Raw genomic sequence first — 20952 nt, forward strand, 5'->3', positions numbered from 1 at the left:
AAGCAAATCCGCTTGACCCATCGTTGAGGCTTGTCAGTAAGCCGGTTACGGTGAGGGACTTCTGTCAGTTCTCGAAAGTATTGGAATTATCACCGGTCCGACGATACTGATCTCAGCCTAACTTCAACAGCCCTGAAGAGTCACAGGTCAACCCCGTTTTTGACGAAACACGTGTCGGCTGGTTTGCATTTATACAAATACCATTTTGTGATACAATAAATAAGGAAAGGAACAAATAAAAAAAGAAAAGTCTGGTCTTGTCCTTCCATCAAAGAACACATCACAAACTATCGAATAAACTTAGGTTGTGTGCGCTTGACACTGTATATTGTTGATGATAGGTGCAGTTCGACTTTCGACATACCTCAGTCCGAACAGAAGTTGAACCCCCATTCCCCTGACCGACTATCTAGAATGTCTGACCAATGATTTTACGACCCAGAAGAACAGAAGAAGAGAGACTACCTCCGAGTCCCGGCCTATCTGAGTCACTGAAACATGACTGCCAAGTGCAGTAGTTCAAACCTTTCCGCTCACTCACTCGTGAACAAAAACCACACAGTGTTTGTTAGTTTAACATTTTTATTTTCAATTGAGAAATGAAAACATTATTTCTTTATTTTTAATAGCGTAGTATTCTTATGGATGAAGATGACGTTAAAGTTTACTTTAAACAACATTCCCATGAATGAAATTAGTATGACTCAAACGTAAAAATATTTAACACTAACAGACACAGGAAATTAGTAGAATAACTGTGCGTGAGCCCCCACCTTCTTTAAAGTACTTAAGTACTGCTGGTGGTGACTCAGTAGTAGTTGGTGAATCGTCTGGCAGAAGGGCAATGGAATCTTCTTTCTGTAATGAGAAAAATGGTGCACGTTAAGCAAGCATTAATCAGTTGTCAAAAGAAGAAGTGTAGCATTTAATGGAATAAGCATCTAAAAGGTTAACACCCTCCCCAAAACCGTAACATTTTTTCAATCCCAGTAATACAAAATGTGTTATGTAACATTTCCTTCCATTACGAGACAAAATAGGGGGTTGTGTATGGCATCTGAAAATATGACATGTTTTTCCTAGACGTCACAACATCTGATGCGGCACAGGTGACCATCAGTGCCGGGGCCAGCAGTGCGGAGGGGTCCACTCTGGATGCGGCGGTGCCAACAGGAGGAGCTGGGGGGGAAGGCTCAGCGGCGGCGGATGGTGGTAAGTTATTATACTCCTTACTTATTGAATTTTTTTTGAGTAGGCTCGTAAAGGAGTGTATGATGTACTGTACAGTAGTACACAGTACACTAGTATAATACACTGTACTGTCAAGAACATTTACTAATTTATAACTACTTTTTGGGCTATCACGGAGAAGACAGTCAACCTTGACTTGTAATAGCATTAGTGGCTGTACTTCTCTGGTAACCAATGGTCCCCTCTATTTCACTTGAACTCAGCTGGCCAATTTTTATTTTAAAGCCAAGTCATATCAGATCAGATGTAGTTTAGGGATGTGAAGAACGAAAAGCTAAAGAAGAGTGAAACGAAGGACGAGCGAGTCTTAATATTTATTTATGACTGTAAAAAATGGTTTTGTTGAATGCAATTCAACATAAGAAAGAAGACAGCGGTTTCCAAAATATAATGAAAAGGGTCTTAGTTGGTTGTTAACAAAAAGAAATTTTGGTACATTTGAGACATTAAGAAGAATCATAGACGTACTTTGTAAGCCTGGATGTTATCTTCTTTATCCTCCTCGTCGATAGCAGAAGTGTATGATGTAGTAGAGCAGACGCTGAGTGGATGAAGTATGGCCAGTGGCAGTGCCACCCCTATAGAAAAGTAAGACATTCCTATTCTGTGAGAAGTTGGCCTGATAGGTGATGTTTCCAATTCTGGAACCACCTATTATCAGACCAAACAATCCCTTATGGTGTCAGGTTGTAAGTCAACCTTGTTAGACAAGCTATCCTAGGGGTAGCATGGACTAAGCAGCCTAAAGGCTTAACTTAAGAGGTCGTGTTAAGCGAGCTGTTTTACCACATACAATCCTGTAATATCAAATGAAAGGACACCACACAAGTATATATTATAAAAATATATGTGTTTATTACTAAAAACAATCCCCAGTATTCTTTATGAATAAAGGGGCACAAGCGTTAAATCAAAAGCACAGTTAAAACATACAAAGTTGCACAATTATGGATGAGGGCGGGTGGCCACTCAAACCATATACAAAACAAGTGGTATAAGAGATACCAATCGAACAGTGGTTAGGCCTAGGGCCTAGGGAATCGCTGGGAGCAGTGAGGACAAGCAGTGCTGAAGTCGGGAGAGGCCCACGGGATTCGGGAGCAGTGCGGAAAGCGCACACATGCACCAATGTTAACCAATGGTGCGTAAAAGTTACAAAGTTAAAGTTTAAGGACACTTCCGCTGAACCTAGAGGAACAAAACTTAAGACACAGACTGTGAGAAGTTGGCCTGATAGGTGATGTTTCCAATTCTGGAACCACCTATTATCAGACCAAACAATCCCTTATGGTGTCTGGTTGTAAGTCAACCTTATTAGACAAGCTATCCTAGGGGTAGCATGGACTAAGCAGCCTAAAGGCTTAACTTAAGAGGTCGTGTTAAGCGAGCTGTTTTACCACATACAATCCTGTAATATCAAATGAAAGGACACCACACAAGTATATATTATAAAAATATATGTGTTTATTACTAAAAACAATCCCCAGTATTCTTTATGAATAAAGGGGCACAAGCGTTAAATCAAAAGCACTGTTTAAACATACAAGTTGCACAATTATGGATGAGGGCGGGTGGCCACTCAAACCATATACTAAACAAGTGGTATAAGAGATGCCACTCGAGCAGTGGTTAGGCCTAGGGCCTAGGGAATCGCTGGGAGCAGTCAGGACAAGCAATGCTGAAGTCGGGAATGGCCCTCGGGATTCGGGAGATGTGCGGAAAGCGCACGCATGCACCAATGTTAACCAATGGTGCGTAAAAGTCATAAAGTTAAAGTTTAAGGACACTTCCGCTGGACCTAGAGGAACAAAACTTAACACACAGACCCTAGAGATGTGCACCAGTGTGGGAACACCGGCGGAGCAAAGTTACCTCACCCACAGGAAGTGGGTGCACAGGGTCGAAGTGGCGTCGGGTTTTGACACGCAGGCTCTTGGTGCTTGAAGCTGAAAGGGCTGCAGGCGGGTTGAAGATGAAGTGTCCGGTGGAGTCCAAGGGTGGACTCAAGTCGAAGGGTACCTGAAAGCAGAGGGGATAGAGTCTGGGTCACTCAGCAGTGACCAGGGTGGAACCAGGACGGAACCAGGCAATGTCGGGCGCAATCAGGTGGTCGTCGAGGAGCTTCTCTCCGCTGTCACGTGGGCTCTGGGGCATCTGCGACGTCCAGGAGCAGGTCACGATCTGTCCCATGCAGGCTCTCACCGTCGGTGCAGTCGGCTTCAAGTTTGGAGCAAACAACACTTGGCAAGAGCAATCCACGCGGGATCGGAAGATTGCTTCTCACTCGGACCAGGAAGGTCAGAGTCGGGGCTCCTTTTCAGGGGAGCTGGTGTGGGTCTGGAGCAACCAGATTCACGAGTCTTCTTTGTAGTTTCGTCGGCACAGGGACCACTAGCCAGCGGGCAAGTGACCGGGCCAACGCGTTGAGCCAAATGGAGCAGAAGGGCCCCACGCAGCACTCGTCGAGTGTGGAGGGCTGAACTTCGGCTCAGGAGTAGCTCAGGGTGGGGGCTTCTTAAACCCCGGTGCACAGCTTCGAGGGTCACTCGTGGGCTGCACGGTCAGCGTCTCGTGGTCAATTCAAGATGGCGTGCCCCACGCTTCCGGTCGCCTCCACGGGTCTCAGCTCTGCAGGGACTGTGGATCGGGCTGTTGGAAGGCAGGCAAGCTTGATCTCGTCGATCTCAGTCGCTCGAGTTCCGGCGGGAACTGCAACTAAGTAGACGTCGAGGGCTGGATGGTGCCTGCAGCTGCAGGGTGGTCACTCCTTGACCACAAGGGAGATTCTTCGGGCTTCCACGTTGAGATGGAGGTCCAAGGGTCCAGAGTTTCATTTCTAATGTTTCTTCCAGGAAATCTGATGTGCATTGGCACTGCTCCCACTCTTATTCCAATCTGGGGGGCGTGATTACCTGCTAGGTCCCTCCCTATGGGTGGGACCCAGGAAGGGGGTGGATACACCCCTTTCCTTTGATCCAGGCCGCCCTGGCACGAGGGCTGGAGTGCCCCAGAACTGGTTTGGCCGGATTATGCAAGGGGCAGCCTTGTGCGCCCCAGGCAGTGTCTGGTTTCTTTCAGACCTCCCTTCTACAATCCACTATCTCCTGTCTGGAGGGCGGTGACACCCTCCTGTGACAGGAAACCCTTTGTCCAGGACCCATTTGGCCGAGTTTCGGTCAGCTGCAGGGGTCCAGACATTTGTCTGTGGCAGAGGCATCCATTTTGTGGATCTAAGGTCTTTGGAGAAATTAACCGCATTACAGTAAAGGAACATGTCTTACCCCTCTAGAGGGGTGGAATGCTATCCCCGTCACCAGAACTGGCGAGGGGATAGTATTCCAAATCGTATGACACCTTACACGACATGTTTTGATAAAGCCAAACCAAAGTTGCTATTTAACCGCGAGGATTATAAGGCACTTAAGAGTATATGGTATGGCATTATCCTGAAACAGCTTAGGGAGTTGTTCCCGACAGCTGCAGACAGGCTCAGATCATGCTAGAGCTCCATCTCACATTAAACCACGCACTCTGCCTCCAGGATTGATGAGGCCTTCCATAGGAGTGGCTCACAGGTTTACATGTGTCCAGATATAGGTTTAGATATAGGTATACTATATCTAAGCAAGGGGTGCTTACACCACCTTACCCCAGCTGAGTGATCAGCCAGTTGTGTCAATTTAAGAACCAGCCAGGGGTGGCAAAAGATATGCTGCAGCCCCTGGTAGGCCTTGGTGGCCCCTATGCCCTGGGCACCTATAGTGCATTATACAGGGGCTGACAAGGAGTCCATTTCCAATTGTGGTATGTACCTAGGGTACATGGAATCCATTTTACAGAGAGAGCAGATGGCCTGGGGCCCTGATTAGCAGGGAACCAGGTCAACTAAGTAAAAAACCCAGCTAAACACAGGCAAAAAATCTGGGGTAACCATAGTCAGGTAGCCACCTTCCTACACAGACCCTAGAGATGTGTACCAGTGTGGGAACACCGGCGGAGCAAAGTTACCTCACCCACAGGAAGCGGGTGCACAGGGTCGAAGTTGAGTCGGGTTTCGTCACGCAGGCTCTTGGTGCTTGAAGCTGAAAGGGCTGCAGGCGGGGTGAAAGAGAAGTGTCCGGTGGAGTCCAAGGGTGGACTCGGGTCGAAAAGTACCTGAAAGCAGAGGGGACAGAGTCTGGGTCACTCAGCAGTGACCAGGGTGGAACCAGGACGGAACCAGGCAATGTCGGGTGCAATCAGGTCACTGTCGAGGTGCTTCTCTCCGCTGTCACGTGGGCTCTGGGGCATCTACGACGTCCAGGAGCAGGTCACGATCTGTCCCACGCAGGCTCTCGCCGTCGGCGCTGTCGGCTTCAAGATTGGAGCAAACAACACTTGGCAAAAGCAATCCACGTGGAACCGGGAGATTGCTTCTCACTCGAACCAGGAGGGTCAGAGTGGGGGCTCCTTTTCAGGGGAGCTGGTGCAGATCTGGAGCAACCAGATTCACAAGTCGATTTCAAGTTTTCCTCGGCACAGGGGCCACTAGCCGGCTGGCAAGTGACCGGGCCAACGCGTTGAGCCACAAGAAGCAGAAGGGCCCCACGCAGCACTCGTCGAGTGTGGAGGGCTGAACTTCGGTGCAAGTGTGGCTCAGGGTTGGGGCTTCTCAAACCCCGGTGTACAGCTTCAAGGGTCACTCGTGGGCTGCACGGTCAGCGTCTCATGGTCAATTCAAGATGGCGTGCCCCACGCTTCCAGTCGCCTCCACGGGTCTCAGCTCTGCAGGGACTGTGGATCGGGCTGTTGGAAAGCAGGCAAGCTTGATCTCGTCGATCTCTGTCGCTCGAGTTCCGGCGGGAACTGCAACAAAGTAGACATCGATAGCTGGATGGTGCCTGTTTGCACAGGGTGGTCACTCCTTGACCACAAGGGAGATTCTTCGGGCTTCTACGTCGAGTAGGATGTCGAAGGGTCCAGAATTTCATTTCTTATGTTTCTTCAGGATAATCTGAAGTGCATTGGCACTGCTCCCAGTCTTATACTAATTTTGGGGGCTGGATTACCTGCTAGGTCCCCTCCTATGGGTGGGACCCAGGAAGTGGGTGGATACACCCCCTTCCTTTGATCCAGGCCGCCCTGGCACGAGGGCTGGAGTGCCCCAGAACCGGTTTGGCCGGATTATGCAAGGGGCAGCCTTGTGCGCCCCAGGCAGTGTCTGGTTTCTTTCAAACCTCCCTGCTACAATCTACTATCTCCTGTCTGGAGGGTGGTAACACCCCCCTGCGACAGGAAACCCTTTGTCCAGGCCCCATTTGGCTGAGTTTCGGTCAGCTTCAGGGGGTCAGACTCTTGTCTGTGGCAGAGGCATCCATTTTGTGGATCTAAGGTCCTTTTAGAAATTAACCGCATTTAAGTAAAGTAACATGTCTTACCCCTCTAGAGGGGTGGAATGCTATCCCCGTCGCCAGAACTGGCGAGGGGATAGTATTCCAAATCGTATGACACCTTACACGACATGTTTTGATAAAGCCAAACCAAAGTTGCTATATAACCGCGAGGATTATAAGGCACTTAAGAGTATATGGTATGGCATTATCCTGAAACAGCTTAGGGAGTTGTTCCCGACAGCTGCAGACAGGCTCAGCTCATGCTAGAGCTCCATCTCACATTAAACCACGCACTCTGCCTCCAGGATTGATGAGGCCTTCCATAGGAGTGGCTCACAGGTTTATATGTGTCCAGATATAGGTTTAGATATAGGTATACTATATCTAAGTAAGGGGTGATTGCACCACCTTACACCAGCTGAGTGATCAGCCAGTTGTGTCAATTTAAGAACCAGCCAGGGGTGGCAAAAGATATGCTGCAGCCCCCGGTAGGCCTTGGTGGCCCCTATGCCCTGGGCACCTATAGTGCATTATACAGGGGCTGACAAGGGGTCCATTTCCAATTGTGGTATGTACCTAGGGTACATGGAATCCATTTTACAGAGAGAGCAGATGGCCTGGGGCCCTGATTAGCAGGGAACCAGGTCAACTAAGTCAAAAAACCAGCTAAACACAGGCAAAAAATCTGGGGTAACCATAGTCAGGTAGCCACCTTCCTACACAACCCCCCCCAAACGAAAGGAGATAAGGCTATCCTTGGCCAGGTAAGCCTATATTGCCTGAGTGGCCATATAAGGAAGTACCTGCACTAGCATGGGTACCCCCTGTCTCATGGTCCACTAAGCAGTCCCTCACCCTTGGGGTATTAGAGGGTCTCCACCATAGGGAATCACTACCTTGGGTGTGTTTATGCAAAGTTAAAGGCTGGTTTGGATATGGAGTACTGAAGTGAGGCTCTACTAATTTAGGGCTTAGCTTCCTCCAATTATCTTCCACCATGTGTGCCTTTCTTTCTTTAACTGAGTTGCACTGTGCTCTCAGGGTCAATCTCTGGCTACCTAAAGCTGGAGGCTGGGTCCCTCTGTTTGGCTTGCTGGAGGGACAGTTCAGGTTTGGGCCCTTTGGGTCCCAGGTTTGGCTGTGCCCAACAGAATCCATCTGTGGGAGGTCCCTAACTGTATTTAAGGGGGCTCCCTCAGGAGTTTTTAAAGTTTTCACCTCACTAGGGCTACTAGTTTTGGTGCCCCTAATCTGTTGATGGGGGTGCTTTATGTGACAGGGGGCCCTCCGGGTCTCACTGTCCTTCTTGTCCTCTGCAGCCCTGGGCTGGCTAAGGCAAGGGAGAGAGGGGCAGGTTACCTGCTCCAGACTGGGTCCCACCTGAGAAGGGTCCACCGCCATCAGAGGCTCTGTCAGGCCAGGCCTAACAACCTCTGGGGCAGTTCCTTCATCAGGGGTAACATCAGTTCCCTGAGGAGGCAGATCCTGTCCTAAAGTCTGGTGAGGGGGAGATTTCTCTTCCTCCTCCATGCTCTCAGTTTGTGTGGAGTTATCCATCATTTCAGGTTTCACAACACACATATCAGTTTGAGTTTGGGCTGTGGCCATCACAGCCCCACCAACCTTTCCAGGAGAAGACTCAGTTTGGGTTTCTGCTGTTATCATAACAGCTTTGCTATTCTGTTCAGGAAGAGCTTTTGCTAAAGATGGGGCAGAGAGTTTCTCAGCCCTACCAACCTTTTCAGGAAGGACATCTTGGATTGGGGCTGTAGCCATTACAGCCCCACTAACCTTTCCATTGGAATTTACCATTCTAGAATGGGTTTACTGTTCAACCTCAGCCCAGGCTGAGATTTCCAAATCATTACCAAGTAGGCAGTTTACAGGCAAGTTTGATGACACTGCCACTCTCTTTGGGCCAATGACACCTCCCCAGCTGAGACTTACTACTGCCATGGGATGATTGTTTTTGACGCCATCAATGTTTGTTACCTGGTATGTGGCACCTGGTAAAAGTTGCTTAGAGGGGACTATACAGTCAGCCACCATGGTGATGCTAGCCCCTGTGTCTCTAAAAGCTTCAACTTTCAAACCATTGATGATGGGCTCTTGTCTATACTTGCTCAAGGTATTTGGGCAATCAGAGAAGTTGGCAAACCCCATGCCAGTCTCATAAACAAGATCATTTGGTGATGGGGACCTGGATAGGCCAGGGTCCACCTGAGCTCCAAAAGTAAACCCACCCAGATTCCGGGGTGTGCTCCCACTTCCTGGGGGATTACTGCTGACAGTAACAGGAGGTGTTGGAGCTGGCTTTGGAGGTATATTCTCTTTATTGTTATTCTTGGGACAACAGTTGTCTGTTTTGTAATGCCCAACCTGTTTACAGGCATAACAATAAGGCTTTTTCTCAGTTGAAGAAGTGTCTTGGGACCCACCCCCATTCTTGGAGTTTTGGGGCCCTGGGGAAGTCTTTTCTTTATTTTTATCCCCACCCTTATCTTGAGGCTTGGTAGACTCCTTCTTCTGGTTACTGTCCTGATTCTTAGGCCTAATCCTGGTTCTGACCCACTTGTCTGCCTTCTTTCCCAATTCTTGGGGAGAGGTCAGATCAGAGTCCACCAGGTGCTGGTGTAAGAGCTGGTTCTGACAATTACTTAGGATCTGCTCCCTCATAATCAAATTATACAATCCTGTAAAGTCATGTACTTTGCTGCCATGTAGCCAACCCTCCAGAGCCTTAGTTGCACAATCAACAAAATCAGTCCAGTCCTGTGTCTGTGTCTTCTGGGTGTCTCTGAACTTCAACCTGTACTGTTCAGTGGTTAAGCCAAACCCATCTATTAGGACACTCTTCAGGACTTTGTAATTGTTTGCATCCTCATGTCTGACAGTGAGGAGCTTATCTCTCCCTTTCTCTGAAAAGGAGTATCATAAGATTGCTGCCCACTGTTCCTCAGGAACCTGCTGTACCATGCAGGCTCTCTCAAGAGCAGTTATCCACTTGTGGATGTCATCCCCTTCCTTGTAGGGGGGCACAATCTTTGTCAGGTTTCTACTATCATAGGACATGGGTTTCTCTTTAGGAATATTGCTGCCACCAGTGGCATCTAAGCCACACAATTTCTGCTCTATTGCCAAGGCAAGTCTAGCTTGAGCCAAGGCTACCTCCTCCCTCTCTATTTGGAGTATGACAGCCCTCATTCTGGCCCTATGCTCTAGCTTTTGAGAAGCAGTCATGCCTCTCTGAGATTCTCTTGAGGCACTAGAAAGATGAGAGTCCCCTGAGGGAGATCTCACTCTTCTGTTGCCTGGGAGAATGTCATGGTAGGATCTGGGGAGGTGCTGGCCCTCTCCATTTCCCAGTAGGTCTAAGTTGGCCTGGCTAAGCCTGGCAACTTTACCTTGGTTAACCCCTAGCTCCTGATCTTCAGGTCCATCTATGTCTGAACCATCCTCCTCCTCTTCCTCCTCTTCTTCTTCCTCCTCTGGAGTGGTATCAGTTACAGGGGGGTTCACTCCATCTCCTGACTCTAAGGGAACTTCATTCGCCTTCTCTGAGTCATCCTGTTCTAGAATGGCTATCAGGATAGGACAGGTGGGACTTCTGCCCCTTTTTAACACTCTTGAGATGCACAAGGCAATCAAGTCCTTTCGGGTTAATTTGTCATAGCTGGAAGTTGCCTTGGTAAGGTCAACTGTCACAGGAGCAGACCCTGAGGCTTTTCCTGTGTCAGACATGACTCTAGTGTGGTGTAAGTGATGCACCTACCTACACTAAGTGTTTCCCTACTGTACCTTGCTAGTGAGTTGTAGTCAGGGTGTGCTAATCCCTTCAACCTACAACTACTAAGTTCAGTAGAACTTAAATATGCTAAGCTTTTGATTTATATGTACCTAGAGGTACTTGATGTGATCTTTCAATTTGATAAAAAGATTGCAATGGTAAAACAACAGCAAGCTCAAATCCGCACCGCTGCTCACCAATGTGAGAAGTTGGCCTGATAGGGGATGTTTCCAATTCTGGAACCACCTGATATCAGACCAAACAATCCCTTATGGTGTCTGGTTGTAAGTCAACCTTGTTAGACAAGCTATCCTAGGGGTAGCATGGACTAAGCAGCCTAAAGGCTTAACTTAAGAGGTCGTGTTAAGCAAGCTGTTTTACCACATACAATCCTGTAATATCAAATGAAAGGACACCACACAAGTATATATTATAAAAATATATGTGTTTATTACTAAAACAATCCCCAGTATTCTTTATGAATAAAGGGGCACAAGCGTTAAATCAAAAGTACAGTTTAAACATACAAAGTTGCACAATTATGGATGAGGGCGGGTGGCCACTCAAACCATATACTAAACAAGTGGTATAAGAGATACAATCGAACAGTGGTTAGGCCTAGGGCCTAGGGAATCGCTGGGAGCAGTCGGGACAAGCAATGCTGAAGTCGGGAGAGGCCCACGGGATTCGGGTGCAGTGCGGAAAGCGCACGCATGCACCAATGTTAACCAATGGTGCGTAAAAGTTGTAAAGTTAAAGTTTAAGGACACTTCCGCTGAACCTAGAGGAACAAAACTTAAGACACAGACCCTAGAGGTGTGTACCAGTGTGGGAACACCGGCGTTGCAAAGTTACCTCATCCACAGGAAGCGGGTGCACAGGGTCGAAGTTGAGTCGGGTTTCGTCACGCAGGCTCTTGGTGCTTGAAGCTGAAAGGGTTGCAGGCGGGGTGAAAGAGAAGTGTCCGGTGGAGTCCAAGGGTGGACTCAAGTCGAAAAGTACCTGAAAGCAGAGGGGACAGAGTCTGGGTCACTCAGCAGTGACCAGGGTGGAACCAGGACGGAACCAGGCAATGTCGGGCGCAATCAGGTGGTCGTTGAGGAGCTTCTCTCCGCTGTCACGTGGGCTCTGGGGCATCTGCGATGTCCAGGAGTGGGTCACGATCTGTCCCACGAGGGCTCTCACCGTCGGTGCAGTCGGCTTCAAGTTTGGAGCAAACAACACTTGGCAAGAGCAATCCACCCGGAACCGGAAGATTGCTTCTCACTCGAACCAGGAGGGTCAGAGTGGGGGCTCCTTTTCAGGGGAGCTGGTGCAGATCTGGAGCAACCAGATTCGCAGGTCGAATTTCAAAGTTCGTTGGCACAGGGGCCACTAGCCGGCTGGCAAGTGACTGGGCCAACGCGTTGAGCCAAATGGAGCAGAAGGGCCCCACGCAGCACTCGTCGAGTGTGGAGGGCTGAACTTCGGTGCAAGAGTGGCTCAGGGTTGGGGCTTCTCAAACCCCGGTGTACAGCTTCCAGGGTCACTCGTGGGCTGCACGGTCAGCGTCTCGTGGTCTTTTCAAGATGGCGTGCCCCACTGTGAGAAGTTGGCCTGATAGGTGATGTTTCCAATTCTGGAACCACCTATTATCAGACCAAACAATCCCTTATGGTGTCTGGTTGTAAGTCAACCTTATTAGACAAGCTATCCTAGGGGTAGCATGGACTAAGCAGCCTAAAGGCTTAACTTAAGAGGTCGTGTTAAGCGAGCTGTTTTACCACATACAATCCTGTAGTACCAAATGAAAGGACACCACACAAGTATATATTATAAAAATATATGTATTTATTACTAAAAACAATCCCCAGTATTCTTTATGAATAAAGGGGCACAAGCGTTAAATCAAAAGCACTGTTTAAACATACAAAGTTGCACAATTATGGATGAGGGCAGGGGGCCACTCAAACCATATACTAAACAAGTGGTATAAGAGATGCCACTCGAGCAGTGGTTAGGCCTAGGGCCTAGAGAATCGCTGGGAGCAGTCTGGACAAGCAATGCTGAAGTCGGGAATGGCCCTCGGGATTCGGGAGATGTGCGGAAAGCGCACGCATGCACCAATGTTAACCAATGGTGCGTAAAAGTTGTAAAGTTAAAGTTAAAGGACACTTCCGCTGAACCTAGAGGAACAAAACTTAACACACAGACCCTAGAGGTGTGCACCAGTGTGGGAACACCGGCGGAGCAAAGTTACCTCACCCACAGGAAGTGGGTGCACAGGGTCGAAGTGGCGTCGGGTTCTGACACGCAGGCTCTTGGTGCTTGAAGCTGAAAGGGCTGCAGGCGGGTTAAAGATTGTAGGAAGGTGGCTACCTGACTATGGTTACCCCAGATTTTTTGCCTGTGTTTAGCTGGTTTTTTGACTTAGTTGACCTGGTTCCCTGCTAATCAGGGCCCCAGGCCATCTGCTCTCTCTGTAAAATGGATTCCATGTACCCTAGGTACATACCACAATTGGAAATGGACTCCTTGTCAGCCCCTGTATAATGCACTATAGGTGCACAGGGCATAGGAGCCACTAAGGCCTACCAGGGGCTGCAGCACATCTTTTGCCACCCCTGGCTGGTTCTTAAATTGACACAACTGGCTGATCACTCAGCTGGGGTAAGGTGGTGTACACACCCCTTGCTTAGATATAGTATACCTATGTCTAAACCTATATCTGGACACATGTAAACCTGTGAGCCACTCCTATAGTCAGGCCTCACCAATCCTGGAGGCTGGGTGCATGGTTTTATGTGAGATGGAGCTCTAGCATGAGCTGAGCCTGTCTGCAGCCGTCGGGAACAAATCCCTAAGCTGTTTCAGGATAATGCCATACCATATACTATTAAGTGCCTTATAATCCTCGCGGTTATTTAGCAACTTTGGTTTGGCTTTATCAAAACATGTCGTGTAAGGTGTCATACGCTTTGGAATACCATCCCCTCGCCAGTTCTGGCGACGGGGATGGCATTCCACCCCTCTAGAGGGGTAAGACATGTTCCTTTACTAAATGCGGTTAATTTCTCCAAAGACCTTAAGATCCACAAAATGGATGCCTCTGCCACAGACAAATGTCTGGACCCCTGCAGTTGACCGAAACTCGACCAAATGGGTCCTGGACAAAGGGTTTCCTGTCACAGGAGGGTGTCACTGCCCTCCAGACAGGAGATAGTGTATTGTAGCAGGGAGGTTTGAAAGAAACCAGACACTGCCTGGGGCGCACAAGGCTGCCCCTTGCATAATCCGGCCAAACCGGTTCTGGGGCACTCCAGCCCTCGTGCCAGGGCGGCCTGGATCAAAGGAAGGGGGTGTATCCACCCACTTCCTGGGTCCCACCCATAGGAGGGGACCTAGCAGGTAATCACGCCCCCCAGATTGGAATAAGAGTGGGAGCAGTGCCAATGCACATCAGATTTCCTGGAAGAAACATTTGAAACGATATTCTGGACCCTTCGCCCTCCATCTCAACGTGGAAGCCCGAAGAATCTCCCTTGTGGTCAAGGAGTGACCACCCTGCAGCAGCAGGCACCATCCAGCCCTCGACGTCTACTTAGTTGCAGTTCCCGCCGGAACTCGAGCGACTGAGATCAACGAGATTAAGCTTGCCTGCCTTCCAACAGCCCGATCCACAGTCCCTGCAGAGCTGAGACCCGTGGAGGCGACCGGAAGCGTGGGGCACGCCATCTTGAATTGACCACGAGACGCTGACCGTGCAGCCCACAAGTGACCCTCGAAGCTGTGCACCGGGGTTTGAGAAGCCCCCACCCTGAGCTACTCCTGAGCCGAAGTTCAGCCCTCCACACTCGACGAGTGCTGCGTGGGGCCCTTTGGCACTATTTGGCTCAACGCGTTGGCCCGGTCACTTGCCAGCTGGCTAGTGGTCCCTGTGCCGACGAACTACCTAAGAAGACTCGTGAATCTGGTTGCTCCAGATCCACACCAGCTCCCCTGAAAAGGAGCCCCGACTCTGACCTTCCTGGTCCGAGTGAGAAGCAATCTTACGATCCTGCGTGGATTGCTCTTACCAAGGCTTGTTTGCTCCAAACTTGAAGCCGACTGCACCGACGGTGAGAGCCTGCGTGGGACAGATCGTGACCTGCTCCTGGACGTCGCAGATGCCCCAGAGCCCACGTGACAGCGGAGAGAAGCTCCTCGACGACCACCTGATTGCCCCCGACATTGCCTGGTTCCGTCCTGGTTCCACCCTGGTCACTGCTGAGTGACCCAGACTCTGTCCCCTCTGCTTTCAGGTACTCTACAACTTGAGTCCACCCTTGGACTCCACCGAACACTTCATCTTCACCCTGCCTGCAGCCCTTTCAGCTTCAAGCACCAAGAGCCTGCGTGTCAAAACCCGACGCCACTTCGACCCTGTGCACCCACTTCCTGTGGGTGAGGTAACTTTGATCCGCCGGTGTTCCCACACTGGTGCACACCTCTAGGGTCTGTGTGTCAAGTTTTGTTCCTCTAGGTTCAGCGGAAGTGTCCTTAAACTTTAACTTTATGAATTTTACGCACCATTGGTTAACATTGGTGCATGCGTGCGCTTTCCGCACATCTCCCGAATCCCGAGGGCCATTCCCGACTTCAGCATTGCTTGTCCTGACTGCTCCCAGCGATTCCCTAGGCCCTAGGCCTAACCACTGTTCGAGTGGCCTCTCTTATACCACTTGTTTAGTATATGGTTTGAGTGGCCACCCGCCCTCATCCATAATTGTGCAACTTGTATGTTTAAACAGTGCTTTTGATTTAACGCTTGTGCCCCTTTATTCATAAAGAATACTGGGGATTGTTTTTAGTAATAAACACATATATTTTTATAATATATACTTGTGTGGTGTCCTTTCATTTGGTATTACAGGATTGTATGTGGTAAAACAGCTCGCTTAACACGACCTCTTAAGTTAAGCCTTTAGGCTGCTTAGTCCATGCTACCCCTAGGATAGCTTGTCTAATAAGGTTGACTTACAACCAGACACCATAAGGGATTGTTTGGTCAGGTAGTAGGTGGTTCCAGAATTGGAAACATCCCCTACCAGGCCAACTTCTCACATTGGTGAGCAGCGGTGCGGATTTGAGCTTGCTGTTGTTTTACCATTGCAATCTGTATATCAAATTGAAAGATCACATCAAGTACCTCTAGGTACATATAAATCAAAAGCTTAGCATATTAAGTTCTACTGAACTTAGTAGTTGTAGGTTGAAGGGATTAGCACACCCTGACTACAACTAACTAGCAAGGTACAGTAGGAAAACACTTAGTGTAGGTAAGTGCACCACTTACACCTCACTAGTAACCATGTCTGACACAGGAAAAGCCTCAGGGTCTGCTCCTGTGACAGTTGACCCTACCCAGGCAACTTTTGGATATGACAAACTAACCCGCAGAGACTTGATTGCCTTGTGCAAAGCAAGAGGGTTAAAAAGGGGCAGAAGCCCCACCTGCCTAATCCTGGTAGAAATCCTAGAACAGGATGACTTAGAGAAGGCTAAAGCAGCTTCCCTAGACACAGGAAATGGAGGGAACCCCCCTGTAACTGATCCCCCTGAAGAGGAGGATGATGATGACTTAGATGAGGACTCAGATGTTGAGGACTTAGAAGTTCAGGAACAGGGTAGCCAGGTTCCAGTTGCCAGGCTTAGCCAGGCCAACTTGGACCTACTGGGGAATGGAGAGGGCCAGCACCTCCCCAGAACCCAACATGTGATTCTCCCAGACAACAGAAGAGTGAGATCTCCCTCAGGGGACTCTCATATTTCTAGTGCCTCCAGAGAATCAGAGAGAGGCATGACTGCTTCTCAGAAAGCTGAGCATAGGGCTAGAATGAGGGCTGTCAAACTCCAGATAGAGAGAGAGGAGGTAGCCCTGAGTCAAGCTAGACTTACCTTAGCTCAAGCTAAACTTGCCTTGGCAAGAGAGCAGAAATTAAGTGGCTTAGATGTCACTGGTGGCAGCAATATTCCTAAAGAGAAACCCAGGTCCTATGATAGTAGAAACCTGACAAAGATTGTGCCCCCCTTCAAAGAAGGGGATGACATCCACAAATGGATGACTGCTCTTGAGAGAGCCTGCATGGTACAGCAGGTTCCTGAGGAACAGTGGGCAGCAATCTTATGGTACTCCTTTTCAGAGAAAGGGAGAGATAAGCTCCTCACTGTTAGACATGAGGATGCAAACAATTACAAAGTCCTGAAGAGTGTTCTAATAGATGGGTTTGGCTTAACCACTGAACAGTACAGGTTGAAGTTCAGAGACACCCAGAAGACACAGACTCAGGACTGGACTGATTTTGTAGATTGTGCTACTAAGGCTCTGGAGGGTTGGCTACATGGCAGCAAAGTACATGACTTTACAGGATTGTATAATTTGATTATGAGGGAGCAGATCCTAAGTAATTGTCAGAACCAGCTCTTACACCAGCACCTGGTGGACTCTGATCTGACCTCTCCCCAAGAATTGGGAAAGAAGGCAGACAAGTGGGTCAGAACCAGGATTAGGCCTAAGAATCAGGACAGTAACCAGAAGAAGGAGTCTACCAAGCCTCAAGATAAGGGTGGGGATAAAAATAAAGAAAAGACTTCCCCAGGGCCCCAAAACTCCAAGAATGGGGGTGGGTCCCAAGACACTTCTTCAACTGAGAAAAAGCCTTATTGTTATGCCTGTAAACAGGTTGGGCATTACAAAACAGACAACTGTTGTCCCAAGAATAACAATAAAGAAAATATACCTCCAAAGCCAGCTTCAACACCTCCTGTTACTGTCAGCAGTAATCCCCCAGGAAGTGGAAGCACACCCAGGAATCTGGGTGGGTTTACTGTTGGAGCTCAGGTGGACCCTGGCCTATCCAGGTCCCCATCACCCAATGATCTTGTTTATGAGACTGGCATGGGGTTTGCCAACTTCTCTGCTTGCCCAAATACTTTGAGCAAGTATAGACAAGAACCCATCATCAATGGTTTGAAAGTTGAAGCTTTTAGAGACACAGGGGCTAGCATCACCATGGTGACCGATGGCATAGTCCCCTCTAAGCAACTTTTACCTGGTGCCACATACCAGGTTACAAACATTGATGGAATCCAAACAAATCATCCCATGGCAGTAGTAAGTCTCAGCTGGGGAGGTGTCATTGGCCCAAAGAGAGTGGCAGTGTCACCAAACTTGCCTGTAGACTGCCTACTTGGTAATGATTTGGAGATCTCAGCCTGGGCTGAGGTTGAACAGGAAACCCATTCTAGAATGGTGAATTCCAATGGAAAGGTTAGTGGGGCTGTAATGGCTACAGCCCCAATTCAAGATGTCCTTCCTGAAAAGGTTGGTAGGGCTGAGAGACTCTCTGCCCCATCTTTAGCAAAAGCTCTTCCTGAACAGAATAGCAAAGCTGTTATGATAACAGCAGAAACCCAAACTGAGTCTCCTCCTGAAAAAGTTGGTGGGGCTGTGATGGCCACAGCCCAAACTCAAACTGATATGTGTGTTGTGAAGCCTGAAATGATGGATAACTCCACACAAACTGAGAGCATGGAGGAGGAAGAGAAATCTCCCCCTCACCAGACTTTAGGACAGGATCAGCCTCCGCAGGGAACTGATCTTACCCCTGATGAAGGAACTGCCCCAGAGGTTGTTAGGCCTGGCCTGACAGAGCCTCTGATGGCGGTGGACCCTTCTCAGGTGGGACCCAGTCTGGAGCAGGTAACCTGCCCCTCTCTCCCTTGCCTTAGCCAGCCCAGGGCTGCAAAGGACAAGAAGGACAGTGAGACCCAGAGGGACCCCTGTCAAATAAAGCACCCCCATCAACAGATTAGGTGCACCAAAACTAGTAGCCCTAGTGAGGTGAAAACTTTAAAAACTCCTGAAGGAGCCCCCTTAAAAACAGTTAGGGACCTCCCACAGATGGATTCTGTTGGGCACAGCCAAACCTGGGACCCAAAGGGCCCAAACCTGAACTGTCCCTCCAGCAAGCCAAACAGAGGGACCCAGCCTCCAGCTTTAGGTAGCCAGAGGTTGACCCTGAGAGCACAGTGCAACTCAGTTAAAGAAAGAAAGGCACACATGGTGGAAGATAATTGGAGGAAGCCAAGCCCTAACTTAGTAGAGCCTCACTTCAATACTCCATATCCAAACCAGCCTTTAACTTTGCATAAACACACCCAAGGTAGTAATTCCCTATGGTGGAGACCCTCTAATACCCAAAGGGTGAGGGACTGCTTAGTGGACTGTAGGAAATGGGACCCCCGGCCGGCCAGGGCTTGCGCCACAGCCAGTCAGAGACCGCCACTCCTATATAAAGTCGACCCCTGCTCGCCCTCTAGGTAACGCGGCGCGGGCAGCCAGGCCTATCTCGGAGGACATGTGTGAAGCATTTGCGCACGCACCCACCAACAGCAACATCCCAGGCCTCCCACAAAAGGAACTCCACACCAAGTATATATGAAAATAGTCTTTGTATTAGGACACACTTAAGGGTAGATACACAATTTACAAGGTGCCAGGGGCACGGGCAGGGTTTACAAGGGAATATATACAGGACAGGGTCTGGGGACCACTGTCAGGGTTATGTGCATGATAGAACTGGCATTTAGGACATATAACATCTGGGAGCTTCCTAGAACTAGTACCAGAACACATCACAACCAGGAGCTAGCATTTAGAACACAGGACAACCTGGACCACAATAGAACTAGCAGTAGAACTCACTCTAACCAGAAGTCATATACATGAGACCTAGGATACTTAGGAGGGAAGGAAGTACAAGCACGTAACATAACAGGGGCACCTTTGGAGGCGCACGCAGAATACTCTCTCAGGGATCACATAGAACATCAAACAATAACTTCTAACAGGCCAGCGGCCTTTTCCGGGCTAGGACGCCCAAAGTCTCAATGTCAGGAAGGCTGCAGGTAGCCTAGAGCACACCTAAACGTAGCAGCTGCCCACAAAGTGCTGGGCAGCTGAAATGATGAGGGCACAGGTTGGAGCCTCGCAGGCTCGGAGCACAGGGGCAGGGGTGGAGCCTCGCAGGCTCGGAGCACAGGGGCAGGGGTGGAGCCTCGCAGGCTCAGGAGGAATGAGCGCCATGAAGGAGCCTTTAGGGCTCAAGAACAAAGATGCAGGGCGTGAGCCTAGCAGGCTCGACAGGGCAAGGGCCCAAGGTGGAGCCTCTCGGGGCTTGAGGAAATGAGGGGCACGTGGGGCCTCTCGGGGCTCGCAGAACAAAGAGCCACGGTGGAGCCTCTCGGGCTCAAAGGACAAGGACGGAGCCTCTCGGGGGCTCAGGAGGCAAGGTAGGGCAGGCGGGGTCCCCTTCGGGGGACCCGGCATCACTGGGGGCCCCACGGGCCTCAGGGCACGACTGGGGACTCACTCGGGGGGAGGGGCGAGCACCGATAATGTGCCCGACGCCCCTCCTCCCTCTCACGCACTGCAGCACTCACCGGTCAGACGCGCCGGTCTCTGCTGCTGCGCAGGCTTCTCGTTGCTCCCCGGGGCTCTCCCTCACTCTTGGGAGCCCCGGGGGGGTGTTGGCAGTTTCTCGGGGCAGGGCAGGAGCGCGGAGTAGGCTCCCGCTGCTCCTGCTTAGACGCACTCCATCGGCCGGCCTTCTTCTTCTCCTCGGGCCGGCGGCCAATCACGGCGCGGCCTGGGGACATCACGTGACAGGGGAATCCCGGGCCGGCGACCAATGAGATCGCGGCAATGCTTCTCCGGGGCCGCCAATGGCAGCGCGGCCCTGGATAGGGAGGCGGGCGCAGCGCCTCTCCAGCGGGCTCCGGGCTGCGGCGGTGACGGGGGAAATCTCAGGGCAAATGCCGGGTGGCACCGGCTCACATAAACAGCGCTCCCAAGCGCTGAGGGAATGAAGGGCGCTCGCCAGCGCTAGGGGGTCAAGGGACAGCGCTTCCAGCGCTATCAGTGGAAGGTAAAGCGCTTTCAGGCGCCAGGGCAGAGGTGCAGCGCTCCCAAGCGCTAAGTAAAGCTAGCAACAGTCCATCCAAGTCCAGGACCGCGGGAGGAGCACAGCAGCTCCTAGCAGGGCAAGGCCATCAGGAGTCCAGGAGAAGGGCAGGGCCCAGGGAGGCAAGCCAACCCTGGGCCCAAGCAGCAACAGCTCCTGGCAGATTCAAGTGGGAACAAGAACATTTGAGAAGAGGTCACAGCCTCTTTTTATACCATAAATTCCTTTGTCTAAAGGTGCTGGGTGGGGGAGAAACCAGTCGCAGCTGGCTTTGGGAGTCTCTTGTTTCCCCCGACCACCCCTTTCATTCATCAGGCAGAACAGTCATCAGACGCACCCCAGGGGGGCGGAGCCAGCATTGTGGGGGAAAGCCCAGCCCCATACAGGATACAGGCACAGCTCCTCCCTCACATCAGCATGCTAATCTCTCCATTCATCCCCGGGGCAGACCCACACAGACAACTGGAGCCAGGCTCCCCAGCCAGCCTCAGCCAATCATACGCCAGGCACACCTTCCACAAATATGCCAACTTCTAAAAGGGGGACTTCTACACTAGAC

General features: G+C 50.2%; 1 long non-coding RNA gene across 1 annotated transcript in view; it reads right to left on the reverse strand.

The window, feature by feature from the left end:
- Positions 1 to 634: 634 nt before the first annotated feature.
- The window catches only part of LOC144805796 (uncharacterized), a 186756-nt gene continuing 166438 nt past the window's right edge, over positions 635 to 20952 (reverse strand). The window contains exon 3 of the long non-coding RNA XR_013605602.1: positions 635 to 858. This is a non-coding gene — a long non-coding RNA (uncharacterized LOC144805796). The remainder of the gene's footprint in view (positions 859 to 20952) is intronic.

This window comes from Lissotriton helveticus, assembly GCF_964261635.1.
Source record: "Lissotriton helveticus chromosome 1_1 unlocalized genomic scaffold, aLisHel1.1 SUPER_1_unloc_25, whole genome shotgun sequence".
NCBI classification, from domain to species: Eukaryota; Metazoa; Chordata; class Amphibia; order Caudata; family Salamandridae; genus Lissotriton; species Lissotriton helveticus.